The following is a 14824-nucleotide window of genomic DNA, read 5'->3' as shown; positions in this document are numbered from 1 at the left end:
CAGGCATGAGCCAGCTGTGCCCGGCTCCAATATTATGCATTTATTATGTACTTACTTAAGTGCACTGATTCAAGTGCTCTAAGTATATTACCCTATTTAATTATCACAAAACTCATCTGAAGATGCAATCTTTATTATTTCACTATTACTGGTGAGTAATGATTGGCTCTGAGAAATTAAATAACTTTCCCAAACTCACAGACTTGGTGAACAGTGGAGCTTGGATTCTTTTTTTTGAGACTGAGTCTTGCTCTGTTACCAGGCTGGAGTGCAGTGGCTCAATGTCAGCTCACTGCAATCTCTGCCTCCTGGGTTCAAGCAATTCTCCTGCCGTAGCCTCCTGAGTAGCTGGGATTACAGGCGCCTGTCACCATGTCCAGCTAAATTTTGTATTTTGTATTTGAGACAGGGTTTCAGCATGTTGGCCAGGCTGGTCTTGAACTCCTGACCTCAAGTGATCTGCCCCCCTAGGCCTCCCAAAGTGCTGGGATTAGGGGCATGAGTCACCACACCTGGCCTGGAGCTTGGATTCTAACTCCTGTGTGTTTTCTCCAAAAACTGTTTATCAGCCACAATTTTCATTGTGTCATGCATGTATCATTTTGGATCCTGTTATTTTATTAGTATTTTACCAGAAATGTTCATCCTCATTTTCTCTATGATCATATTAAATTTTATTTATAATATCATCTTTCTTTTAACACAATTAAATGACCTAAACTAGATTTTAATAAGAGGAAGTTAAGAATATTTTTTCTTCAGTTAGTATAGAATCTTGGCTTCTCAAAGAAATATCTTGAAAGTGAAATATAAAATAGAACAATTATGGACAAGGTCACCGTGAGACAGAAACACACATCACATTAATTTTATAGACATTGTTGCTGCTAAGTGTTTTACATGACGTTTAGAGAGCATTCACTTTCCTGTGTTAATTGAACTTGCAAGTTTTGTTTATGTCAAAATGTGCCTAAGTTTCTTAATTTTTCCTAGCCCTTCTAAGATCCACATTGTCTCAAAATCCAAGTTAAAAATCAGGTACATGATGCATAGTAATGTGTGGCTAGCATGTGAATAGTTTGGACTTTTTGCGTACATTGAGAACTAAATAGACATCCCCTGAACGGTCTCAACTTTTAGCCTAATTCAGCAATACTCCTTCTACCCTTTGCTTCTGTTGTGACGCCAATGGGTGTATCAGTGAAAAAGGTGAAAAATTCATTGCCATTATGGGTTTGTGCCCCTGGAGAAATAGTTCAGAGGACCCTTGAAGAAAGAAATGAATGGAATGTATCAGCCTAATGTGAAAATACAGTATTAGTGATTGTTAGAGGACAGTGTTTTGCCTGTAACATTTTAAGTGTTATTTTGTGTTTGTGTGTATGCTGAGAGAGGACAAAATGGTGGACTTTGGACTTAGAAACTGATTTTCAACCTCATAAAAAGTTAATGTTCTTACCAGCTTTGTGCTAGGCACACATGGACTAATAGGCTAAAAACCAGGTCTAGTTCACATAATCAGGAGGGTTATAATTTAATGCACAGAATGTATTTTTTTTTCAGTATACAGTCCCTTTCACTAAATAATAGTCTGAGTTCATTCCCCAGGATATTTTATATTTACTATAAATTATATGCACATGCTTTGTAACGTTTTCTTTTCTGAATGTTGGAACTAAAAAAAGTCAATAAATGTTGTAAAAAGTCTAACTTTTTTTCCCACGTCAATACACTACAGGACTTGTATATTCTTTTTCAAATATTCATAATGTGTCACTCTAGTGGTAAAGTATCAAATAGCCTGTTGCCTTGAGGAACTTTAGTCAGGCACACATTTTAGACCTAAGCCAGGTTAGAAGCTTTTAATTGAGAGAATGTTTGAAAGTTAAAGCAAGCCAGGCGCGGTGGCTCACACTTGTAATCCCAGCATTTTGAGAGGCTGAGGCGAGTGGATCATTTGAGGTCAGCAGTTCAAGACCAGCCTGGCCAATATGGTGAAACCCTGTCGCTACTAAAATTACAGAAAAATTAGCCAAGTGTAGTGGTGCATGCCTGTAATCCCAGCTACTCGGGAGGCTGAGGTAGGAGAGTCTCTTGAGCCTGGGAGGCGGAGGTTGGGTGAGCCAAGATCGTGCCACTGCACCTGCACTCCAGTCTGGGCAACAGAGTGAGACCCTTTCCCAAGAAACAAAAGAAAACAAAACATTAAGTCATTTTTTTCTTCTTCAGAGCTATGTAAGAAATATTTCATAATAGAACTCTAGCAATTTTTACATTTTAAATTATTTAATTTGTATACGATAGTTTGCTTCTATTTCCCTCCTTCCCCACTTTGCAGTTTCTCAGGTATAGCTGTTTTTCAGAGTTGTATAGATTTAGGTGTTGGGAACTCCATAACCCATCGTTCTTGCCTGTAGTTCTTAAATTCTCACATTTAGCAGTCTGCACTCATCAGACATCTAGTTAAACTAGATGACTGATTAGTCACCTCATGATTCATTGTGTTTTACTTCTCATCTAGGAAATAAAAGATTATTTCTGAAATTAGGACTGACTTAGTTAATAAGGGTTTATCATAGAAAGACAGTCTATTATGTCTTACTGTCCTGTATAACTAAGTGATAAGGTTATGACAACATTTGGTAATGCATTTTAACAATTTTGTTTTAAATAGAATGTTCGTTGACTACCTGGATATAAATGTTTGGTTAGCTTGCAGATCCAATTCAAAAGTTTAAAAATTTCAAAGCCCGGTTCCTTGCATATATAAATGTCTAACAAGTATTTGTTGGTGAAGTGTTACTGTAGTGATGGGTTCATTTATTTTCATTCATTGCATCCTCGGTCTGTACTATGATAAATAACTTTTACTGAGAAGATATATAAAAGCCAGGCATGGTGGCTTACGTCTGTATTCCCAGCACTTTGGGAGGCTGAGGTGGGTGGATCACCTGAGGTCAGGAGTTTGAGACCAGCCTGGCCAATATAGTGAAACCCCGTCTCTACTAAAAATACAAAAAAAAAAAAAAATATTAGCCAGGTGTGGTGGCACATGACTGTAATCCCAGCCACTTGGGAGGCAGAGGCAGGAGAATTGCATGAGCCGAGATCGCGCCACTGCATTCCGGCCTGGGCAACAGAGTGAGACTCCGCCTCAAAAAACAAAACAACCCCAGAAAATATATGAAAAATACATCTTGAGAACCACTACCCTCAATGTATAGTAAATTTGGTATTAAAATTGTCTCAATTATTTAAAATTTCCATTTCTATTGTTTTTAGTCTCTCATCAATTTAAGTTTGAACCTCTGTCTGGATATGTAGTTACCTCTAGCTCAGAGTCTGACTAGGTTATCATTAAATTCAAAACCCACAAGAGGACATTATGTTAACAAACCTGGAAAATATAAATGGAGTTTTAAAAGAAATATATAAACTACCAAAATAGACTTGAGGAATTAGAAAACCTGAACAAAACAATAACCAAGGAAAGCATTGAAAAATATTATTAAACAATTTGCTTTATGAAAGGTTCCTGTCCCTAATAAACATTGTATTAGGAATGTTTGCTTCCAAGGAATGACTAAAGGGAAAAGGGATTCATAGGAAGCATAGAGGGTAATCTCATAGAAAACCTTTGCAGTAAGTAGGGCTGGACTTCACGTAAACTGTGAAGTCATTAAAAAGCAAATCTTGTCCACTGTATCTTTTAAGGTTTCTATGGCTCTTTGTCTCTGCTTTACTCCGAGTACAGGTTTTCTTAGCTTATATGTGGTTGAATAGTAGCGACCCACCCGAGTTTACCCAGGATTTAGCTCCAGCACTTACTGACATCTAATTATCCACAGCTAAATGTCTCTTAGTTCAAACTCACAAAACACATTCTCATTGGTCACCAAATGACCAATATGTTTCCTCTCCTCAAGTGCAGTGTCTGCTTTTGGTCTGATGAGCTGTGGGGTGGATAATCAGGGTATGTGATTGATTCATAGTCTGTGCAGAGGAGGTTGAACCTGAGTGTAGTTTGGACTGGACAGGTGAATTTATTGACATGTCTGCTATAGCTCTGTTGATGAGTCTATCCTACTTTCAAGAATGACCATTTCCAAAATATGTATATTGGTATTGAGCACAAAAAAGGCTAACAGCCTGAAAAAGAAAACTCCAGTTTTTGAACATAAATGGCTTCAGTACATGAGCATAAATATTCATTGTCTCATATATAGATCGTATAAACAAATACTATAAGATCATATTAATTCAAAGAACAACGTACCACAGACAAATAGTATTTAACCCAAGAATGCAGGGTGATTCAATACGGGAAATCTATTAATATAATAAAATTAATATGTTATTGATATTGATCAAAAAGTCAAATATGCCATCTGATGCTGGAAAAGCAGCTGATTAAATTTAACAATTCCTGTTACGATATTTCGTACACTTGGTTTTTGTACTTTTTTGCTATTTCCAGTAAACTGAACATTTTTTTTATAACCAGACAATATATCAAAGATGTTTAAAGCCTCTTAATGCAGATAATAAATATTTTTATATTGTAAGTTCCTAATTCACATAATGATCTCTTAATAAATACTTTTTTTTATACATGAAAGTACTTTATTAATTTTTAAAGTACTCTATGAATTTTTTTTTTATTATACTTTAGGTTTTAGGGTACATGTGCACAATGTGCAGGTTTGTTACATATGTATCCATGTGCCATGTTGATTTCCTGCACCCATTAACTCATCATTTAGCATTAGGTATATCTCCTAATGCTGTCCCTCCCCCCTCCCACCACCCCACAACAGTCCCCGGAATGTGATGTTCCCCTTCCTGTGTCCATGAGTTCTCATTGTTCAATTCCCACCTATGAGTGAGAACATGCGGTGTTTGGTTTTTTGTCCTTGCGATAGTTTACTGAGAATGATTAATGAAGCATTCCATTAAAGTGGTTTAAGAAAACAGAATAGAGTTTTTCTTTGTCCCATAGGAGACCTTGTTTCAGGAGTGTACCTTTTCTGATGTTCAATGTGAAGGATCGGCAGTGCCTTTTAGGGATGAATAATTGGTTTTCTTCAGCAGGTGCCTTTCAAAATTGTTCTCTTCACTTTAGGAATTGCCTGTGGCTCTCTGAACTCTTACTCCCTTCTCTAAGCTGAGTCAATGCTCTAATCATAACCTTTGTGCAGCTCTCAGTGATGGCTGATCTTCCACCTGGATGTTCTATTTCAGACTCAGTATGCTCCTCCCTGAGTCTATTTCACCCTCTGTTCAAAACAATTTACAGCAGGGCATGGTGGCTCATGCCTGTAATATGAGTACTTTGGGAGGCTGAGACAGGAGGATCATTTGAGGCCAGGAGCTTGAAACCAGACTGGGCAACATAGTGAGACCCTGTGTCTACCAAAAAAACTTAAAAAAAAATTAGCTGGGTGTGGTGGTGTGTGCCTGTAGTCCTAGCTACTCCAGGAGGCGGAAGTGGGAGGATCACTTGAGCCTAGGAGTTGAGGCTGCAATGCGCTACGATTGTGCCACTGCGCTCCAGCCTGGGTGACTGACTGAATGAGACCGTGTGTCTAAAAACAAACAAACAAAAACAACTTACAGTATCTCAACACAAACTTTCTTTTCTCATTCTTCACATGTTATCTATTGCTCTGTTTACATTTTTAATATCTCTCAAATCTTAACCACTTTCATGAATCCAGTATAAGTCTTTATCTCTTGCCGGCCTCTAGGTCATTTTGCAGACGTCTTCTGATATCTTTTTCCTATCATTTCAGCATTTCCTACTTACTTTGCACCTATATTACTCTTTCTATATTGGATTTGTATGTCACTCCCCTGGTTAAAACGTTGTCACTCGAGATTTGATTGAATTATATATGCAGTTGTTGGCTTGACATTTGAAGCTGTCTCCATTCTGCCTTTCCTTCAATCTTTACTCCTTCACTTTCCCTATCCCATGCTGAACTTGTTCCTCATGGGGGTCATAGTGGGGCAATTTTTTTTTTTTTTTTTTTTTTAAGACAGAGTCTCTCTCTGTCACCCATGCTGGAGTGCTGTGCGATCTCAGCTCACTACAACCTCCACCCTGGCTTCAAGCAATTCTCCTGCCTCAGCCTCCCAGGTAGCTGGGACTAAGGCACACACCACCATGCCTGAATAATTTTTGTATTTTTAGTGGAGATTGGGTTTCACCATGTTTGCCAGGCTGGTCTTAAAATCCTGACCTCAAGCAATTGGCCTCCCAAAGTGCTGGGATTACAGGTGTGAGCCACCACGTCCAGCCAGTATGGCGATTCTCTTGTCCTTGTGTGTGATACGTCTTCTGACCTCCCTATTCTCACTTCTGAAAAACAGATTCATCTTCATGATGTGCAGATCAAAAGCAATGTTCATGAAACTTTGGAGTCTTCCTAATATTTGGGATTCTTTCCATCTTCTGAACCTTTACAGCACTCTCTAATTCTCTGACGACTTTGTTATATTCTCGAAGTGCTTTATCTCTACTCATAGGTTAGAAGAGCCTTGAGTATGAAAGGCTACATTTTATTCAGTTTTATATTTCTTATAATACCTAATGTATGGATTTATATATAGTCCAAGTACAGGTATTTTAAAGCAAATATTGAACATAATGTACACTCAAGCAATGTGTATTTTTATTTCAAACATAGCAATGCCATTGACTTGCTCTTCTTGCAAGGCACATCTGTGAGCATTCCTCTGAGACATGGTAATAGAACTGAAACTGTAAAACAGAAGCAATATAAAAAATAGTTGTGTTGGTTATCTAGTTTATTTTTAAAAGTAATTTTCATGTTTTTACATTTACATTCATATTTGCAGAAAAACTAAAATATGTTAGTGTGAAGAATAAGACAAGTTATTATTCTAACCTTAAGAGGGAGAATGTTAATTAAATTGGGAGATAAAGGTGGTGTTTAAGATAATAATTTATTTCCCCATTTGTGATTACACGAAAACTTATTTTTCTTATATTGAGTCAAACTGCCAAGAAATTTTTGCAAAAGATTGAATACTATGATAAATAACTGCTTTTTAGAACCTTTGACGGTGTCGTTGCTTGAAAAGCAAGCTTGAACTCCTCATGAGATCATTGTGGAGATAAATGCTTAAAAGCTTTTCAAAGTCATACTCTTGGCTCTATCAGAATTTAATTTCCCACTGATTATGTTTATATCGATTTTGGAACACATAGTCATGAATACACTAAGGATAGCTACATCGCTGATGATTTCCCATGCCTTGGGAATACGTCCCTATTTTATGTACATATAAAATCCACTTACACTTTCTTATTTATATGTACTTGAGTTAAATGCTCTAGTTTTAAAACTAGACTATGAGAATATCCTTGTAGTTGTTTGAAGACTATGGTTTTATAACAGTTAAAAATATTTTGATGTATATAGGAATAGGTTTTATAAATGTCCTATACTTTATTGGCCATTCAAGCATACCTGGTTATTTTCTGAAGTGTAATCATAATACAAAGAGAGTTTTAAATTGTGGGTTTCAGCCATTTTCACAGTGTTGAATGCTCACAACAGGTATATACATTTCACAGTGTTGAATGCTCACAACAGGTATATACATCAACATAGAAGATCATATTCTAAGTTTGTTCATGCTACCTTTGAACTTCAGTTTGGGGATCCTGATAGAATTTACTTTCCAGAGAGTTTATGAGTGTTTTATGAGATATGTAAAGGACTTACTGCAGTGCTTACTCTTTCCTTACTCTTTATATTTTGTTTTTATTTTTTGAGACAGGATCTTGCTCTGTTGCCCAGGCTGGAGTGCAGTGGCACAATTACAGCTCACTGCAGTCTCCACCTCCCAGACTCAAGCAATCCTCCCACCTCAGCCTCCCGAGTAGCTGGAACTACAAGCTCACAACACCACAGCCAGTTAGTTTTTCTATTTTAGAGACAGGGTCTTGCTGTGTTGCCCAGGCTGGTCTTGAACTCCTGGGCTCAAGCCATCCTCCCACCCTGACCTCCCAAAGTGCTGGGATTACAGGCATGAACCACCATGCCTGGCCAATGCCTACTCTTTAGCATAGGTTACTTCTATCCCCTTTGGCCAAAACAAACAACAAAAAACTCCAAACAAGAAAAGTGGTTTGACAAAAGAATTTGTTAATAGATGAGGTTTTCATCTTTGAATTCCTTGTACCTTGGTGATGAGTAGATAGGTAGATAAATTTGGTAATCATACAATCTTAGAACTAGGAAGATCGGTCTAATTTTTTACAGTGTAGGGATTTTGAAGGTAGGTCTTAGGACACCTTCTGTGTGTCATGCTTTCCACTGCCCACACCAAATGTGCTACTTACAGTGCTTGCTCCTTTTCAAACAGTGTCTCTCTGACTATGGTTCATGCAGTGAGGGTTTAGCGGCCTTCAAATCTCTTCTGTCCTTAGTCATCCTTGTCTGGTCAGCTGTAGTGTTTTTGCCAGGCCAAAAAATAGAATACAGTTCTGCCATCAGTCATTGTGGACTACAACCTCATGACATCTGATGCATGTGTTTCAGTTTTTGAGTATAACATAAGGAACTTAAGTAGAAGCTACATGATTAAATAGCTCATGAGTTAGTTATAATCTTTGTCAAATCATGGCAGATAAATACTATAAAGAATTGTCAGAGCCATGATAACATATATAAAAGAAATACTGCTTTTGTATGAACCTTGAGCTGAAAATGACAATTTTGCTTAACTATATAGATGATTTAAAAAAAGTATGTCCTCAATTCATTTCTTCTAAATCTATCCATCTGAAAAGCACAGAGAAGCTGCTTTAAGACTTTCCATGACAAACTGCCCCCAAAATTCAACTTTTTAAAGTACAGTCCTACCCTGAGGATCTTTTTTATGTCAAAATTTTTACCTAAGTGTAAAGTTTGCTGAAAAGGGGATATTTTTGCTGACACACAGTGAAATACAAAGGACATGTTTATTCACTATTTTAATTAAGCTTTGATACTAGACAAGTATTATAATTCTATAAAACACTTTTTTTTCCTGCAGAAGTATCACTATATGTGCTTTGGATCAGGGCTGTATTAGGTTCCTTATTTTAAGACTTAAAGCCATTATATAAATTGTTTCCTCTGACAATTCTGTATTTCTTTTATATATATTATTGTTCCAATATTTTGTGGTGAATTTCTCCTAATATTCTAGCCCAATTGAGAGAACTGTTGAGTTATTCTGTAAATTATCTTCATTAGCTTTTTGCAAATCAGAGACTGTATAGTATAGAAGTCACTACTGTAATACTATTTTCAATTAGCATTTACTGTATTCTAAATTTTTATGTATTAGATCCTACTCAAAGAAAATTTTAAGTTTTAATCCTTTTTGGTGTGAAGACAGCTATGTAGAAAAGGCAGGCTCTATTTTGGTACAAGAAAATCTGCCTCTTAAAAGTATTTTCCATTTCATTTGCTTCATTTGTGTGTACAATATCTTAGAGGCATCTAAATTACTAAGAGTGCCACCCAGAAAGACAAACATTGCATGTTCTCACTTATTTGTAGAATCTAAAAATCAAAACAATTGAGCTCATGGACATAGAGAGTAGGAGGATGGTTACCAGAGACTGGGCATGGTACTGGGGGTGGTGGTGGGGAGGTAGGAACTGTTAAAGGGTACAAAAAAAATAGAATGAACGAAACCTACTATTTGATAGCAACAGGGTGACTGTCAATAATAATTGTATATTTTAAAATAATGCAAAGAGTGTAGTTGGATTGTTTGTAACTCAAAGGATAAATGCTTGAGGGGATGGATACCCCATTCTCCATGATGTGATTATTACGCATTATATGCCTGGATCAAAACATTTCATGTACCCCTGTATACCTACTGTGTACCCAAAAAATTAAAAATAAAAAGAGTGCCACAAACACAAATTTTATGATCTCAGTGTCTGGTGATCAGTAGAAAAAGTGTAGCACAAATAAGTTTGAAATCTTACCATTTAGAATGAGTTCATCAACATACAGGTAAGGAACAGAATAGCAGCAGGGCATAACTGTATACCTTGAGATGCCCATTTACATTTGCCTCAGGTTGATTGGCATTTCTTGGTCCATTTAACATTAGATATAGGCTTTTGTTGTTACTCGCAGTGCTGTGTGGCGCTGGCTCCTATCAGCTTACCAGAGCAGATTGTGTTCATCTCTTCCCGACTCCATGATTATGCTGCAGAGCAGAGATTTTGTTTCTTAATTAAAAATTTATTTCTTAATTAAAAAATATAAACCCTGAGAGAGTTGATTGTTAGACATTTACCAGCTCACTACTGCTCATAAATGTGTCATTTAATGAATGAAAAGCAGGAAAAGTTCCTCAAATTAGGTTCCTGCTAGATCAAGGATCCCCATAATGCTTTCGTTATTGCATGCCTTTCCTGTTGCTTCTAACGCCCATGGGGGCTTGTTTTCACTGATCACAGGAGCCAAATTGTCTCCATACCACAAGGACTACTCTTCCTTTATATAACCATCCGTAATGACAATTCCTTTGAAGTTGGAAATTGAAGGAGATGAGAGAAAGTAATATCACTACCAGAAAGAAATAAAAAGCATCCATCCATTAATTGTTCTACTGCCCTATGGTCTAGTAGGTTTTACACAAATGGAAATAGTAAGACCTAGGTATGAATCTCTTACTGTGAGAACTTGGGCAAGTTATCAGTCTAAATCCTAGTGACCCCATCTGTGAAATGGGTGTCTGAAGATCACATGGGATACTGTATGTAAAGCTCACAGCACAGTGCTTGGCATGCAGAGATCATCATTTGGTACCTTTTCTTGGTACCTGGTATAGGTCAGTGGAGAGTTCAAGAACTTCGAAGACTTCATGGCTGCCTCACATCATTTTTATATGGAGTTCCTCTTTCCCCAAAATGTCAGCATAGCTTGGATGAGGTATAACACAAATAAAATTTAAGACCTTGAATATCATTCTGCATAACAGTATTTTTAGATTCAAAGCACTTCATTGCATTTGGATATTACTCAAGATGCCAGCAGTTTTAAAGTACCACTTGTGCTGGCTCTGTCAAGGCAAGAGGTGAATTTGCTGGGAGCAGAAGTCAGAAATACGGTGTTTTTCCTCACTGATGAAGATCTTTTCTGTTGAATTCTTGAAAATATTAAAGTTTCTTTTAAAATAGAAAAATCTCGTTTCAGTGCAACTTAGGTTCTTTTCATGAGACTTGAATATTCTTATTAAAAATCTCATATACTTCCTGGTGACATTACTTCACAATATTGTTTAAAAGGATTTATCTAGCCAAGGTGATGAACGAATGGTTTGCTTAAATTTGGTTATGTGAGTTAAAAATAGTTAAAAATGGGAGTTTCGATGGAAGATATTTCATTATTTGGACTTTTTGCTATTTAGATAGAGAATTGTAGAATGAATATTTATTATTCAGTCATATAATTATTAGACAAAAAATTAGAGGGTGAATATCTTGAAAACTAGTGGGACTTTACATCATTTCATTAGTGAAACAAGATAGCATTTTGAAAATACACCTTTGGTAAATTTAATTAAAACATAATTTTAAAATTAATTCATTATTTATAATAAAAATTTAAACCCGTAATAAAATACATTTCCACACCGAAGAATTATTTAGACAGGTCTGGAAATTAAAATCAGATTGTAGATTTTATTGCTTGCTTATTAAGACCCTGAGATCATCATCTTAAATTTAATTTTAAATGTTTCTTTCATGCTTAAGTATATATGATCAAACTGAAAAATAGCTAATGATTTCCAGTCTTACAGCATTACTATAGAGCTATCTACATCTACTTACTACATCACTGCTATCTACATCTGACCATTGAGCACTTAAAATGTGGCTCGTTGGAATTGAGTTGTGCTGTAACTGTGAAGTTAAAATACACAGGATTTTAAAGACTTAGTAGGAAAAAATATAAAATGTCTCATTGTAGTGCATAGTACGAAGTAGATACTCCTAGATATTTGATAAATGAATGTATGATTGAAATAGGAGAGACAGTTAGGGATTTTTGTTGGTTTTGTTCATTGACTGGAGAGATTAACATGGTGCCTGGCCGATAGAATGCACACAAGAAACATTTGTGAACTTATTAACAAATAAAATTTGTTGAATTATATTTGTTACAGTTCATTCATGTCCATCTTCATTCATTCCTATAACAAAGGACTGAATGAATGAATGAACATAGACACACCCACACCCCCCAACACACACCCTCACACAAATAATAAAGAAGATAAAGTCCTGAGAGAGAAATCGCCCCAATATATGTTAAACCAGTTCTCACTCTTCAGAGAGTACCAGTTATTTTAAAGCATCATTAACTTCATAGCTGTTTTAATGATATATTTAATTATAATTTTATTTTGATATTGTCTTTTAGGTTAAGTTAAACATGGAAAAGCTCCATGGAAATAAATGGAATAAGGCTCATAAATTAGTGTTTTAAAAGTTCCAAACTTTTGAGCATCAGTAGTATTGTTTTCCCTGGCTTAAAGTGGGATGAAATCATGATTTCAGGAAGAAGGAATCCTTAGTGAACATAGGTGTGAGTAACTTGATGCTTAAGGTTTGAGAAGGAACACTGACATCACTTGTTTAGTAAAGAATAGAAAAAAAAGGTGCATTTTAATAATAAAGCTGTAATTATAGAAATGTAAAAGTGTGAAATTTATATTATAAACACATTTAAAATAAATTTTATTTCAGGGTCTACATAATACAAATGGATTTCCCTTAAATATTTTTCTTCCAAAGACTCATAAATCTGGAAACACTTTCTTCACTAAGAATTTTCATAAAGTCCACATACACAAAGAGTATTCTGAAGGGCTAACAATAACTTGAAGAAGGAAAAATTATGTTCAAGGCACATAAAGGGAATAGAGAAGCTGTAGTAGTGCTGCTTCCACAGTTAATTGACTAGGAATTGTTATATCTGCAAAGGGTTCATGGTTCAAACTGACTTCAGCTTTTTGTGTTAGGATAAGTGATTTCTTTTTTTTTTTTTTTTTTTTGCTATTTTTCTTTTTTTTATTATTATACTTTAGGTTTTAGGGTACATGTGCACAATATGCAGGTTTGTTACATATGTATCCATGTGCCATGTTGTTTTGCTGCACCCATTAACTCGTCATTTAGCATTCGGTATATCTCCTAATGCTGTCTCTCCCCCCTCCCCCCACCCCACAACAGTCCCCAGAGTGTGATGTTCCCCTTCCTGTGTCCATGAGTTCTCACTGTTCAATTCCCACCTATGAGTGAGAACATGCAGTGTTTGGTTTTTTGTCCTTGCGATAGTTTACTGAGAATGATGGTTTCCAGCTTCATCCATGTCCCTACAAAGGACATGAACTCATCATTTTTTATGGCTGCATAGTATTCCATGGTGTATATGTGCCACATTTTCTTAATCCAGTCTATCGTTGTTGGACATTTGGGTTGGTTCCAACTCTTTGCTATTGTGAATAGTGCCGCAATAAACATACGTGTGCATGTCTTTATAGCAGCATGATTTATAGTCCTTTGGGTATATACCCAGTAATGGGATGGCTGGGTCAAATGGTATTTCTAGCTCTAGATCCCTGAGGAATCACCACACTGACTTCCACAATGGTTGAACTAGTTTACAGTCCCACCAACAGTGTAAAAGTGTTCCTATTTCTCCACATCCTCTCCAGCACCTGTTGTTTCCTGACTTTTTAATGATGGCCATTCTAACTGGTGTGAGATGGTATCTCATTGTGGTTTTGATTTGCCTTTCTCTGATGGCCAGTGATGATGAGCATTTTTTCATGTGTTTTTTGGCTGCATAAATGTCTTCTTTTGAGAAGTATCTGTTCATGTCCTTTGCCCACTTTTTGATGGGGTTGTTTGTTTTTTTCTTGTAAATTTGTTTGAGTTCATTGTAGATTCTGGATATTAGCCCTTTGTCAGACGAGTAGGTTGCAAAAATTTTCTCCCATTCTGTAGGTTGCCTGTTCACTCTGATGGTAGTTTCTTTTGCTGTGCAGAAGCTCTTTAGTTTAATTAGATCCCACTTGTCAATTTTGGCTTTTGTTCCCATTGCTTTTGGTGTTTTAGACATGAAGTCCTTGCCCACGCCTATGTCCTGAATGGTATTGCCTAGGTTTTCTTCTAGGGTTTTTATGGTTTTAGGTCTAACATGTAAGTCTTTAATCCATCTTGAATTAATTTTTGTCTAAGGTGTAAGGAAGGGATCCAGTTTCAGCTTTCTCCATATGGCTAGCCAGTTTTCCCAGCACCATTTATTAAATAGGGAATCCTTTCCCCATTGCTTGTTTTTGTCAGGTTTGTCAAAGATCAGATAGTTGTAGATATGTGGCATTATTTCTGAGGGCTCTGTTCTGTTCCATTGATCTATGTCTCTGTTGTGGTACCAGTACCATGCTGTTTTGGTTACTGTAGCCTTGTAGTATAGTTTGAAGTCAGGTAGCATGATGCCTCCAGCTTTGTTCTTTTGGCTTAGGATTGACTTGGCGATATGGGTTCTTTTTTGGTTCCATATGAACTTTAAAGTAGTTTTATCCAATTATGTGAAGAAAGTCATTAGTAGCTTGATGGGGATGGCATTGAATCTCTAAATTACCTTGGGCAGCATGGCCATTTTCACAATATTAATTCTTCCAACCCATGAGCATGGAATGTTCTTCCATTTGTTTGTATCCTCTTTTATTTCATTGAGCAGTGGTTTGTAGTTCTCCTTGAAGAGGTCCT

General features: G+C 36.4%; 1 protein-coding gene and 1 long non-coding RNA gene across 10 annotated transcripts in view; one reads left to right on the top strand and one right to left on the bottom strand.

Moving 5' to 3' along the window:
- Positions 1 to 14824, top strand: part of NEBL (nebulette) — a 391737-nt gene that overhangs the window by 245639 nt on the left and 131274 nt on the right. The window lies entirely within an intron of this gene.
- LOC129491982 (uncharacterized) overlaps positions 4870 to 14824 on the bottom strand; it is a 75174-nt gene continuing 65219 nt past the window's right edge. For 4 of the 5 annotated variants that reach the window (XR_010113820.1, XR_010113818.1, XR_010113819.1 and 1 more), the window contains one exon: positions 4870 to 10248. This is a non-coding gene — a long non-coding RNA (uncharacterized lncRNA). The remainder of the gene's footprint in view (positions 10249 to 14824) is intronic. The other variant, XR_008660681.2, reaches the window with a different exon arrangement.

The sequence above is a fragment of the Symphalangus syndactylus genome, chromosome 10, assembly GCF_028878055.3.
Source record: "Symphalangus syndactylus isolate Jambi chromosome 10, NHGRI_mSymSyn1-v2.1_pri, whole genome shotgun sequence".
NCBI classification, from domain to species: domain Eukaryota; kingdom Metazoa; phylum Chordata; class Mammalia; order Primates; family Hylobatidae; genus Symphalangus; species Symphalangus syndactylus.
The sequence above is the reverse complement of the archived record's forward strand: the minus strand, read 5'-3'. Positions and strand labels throughout refer to the sequence as shown.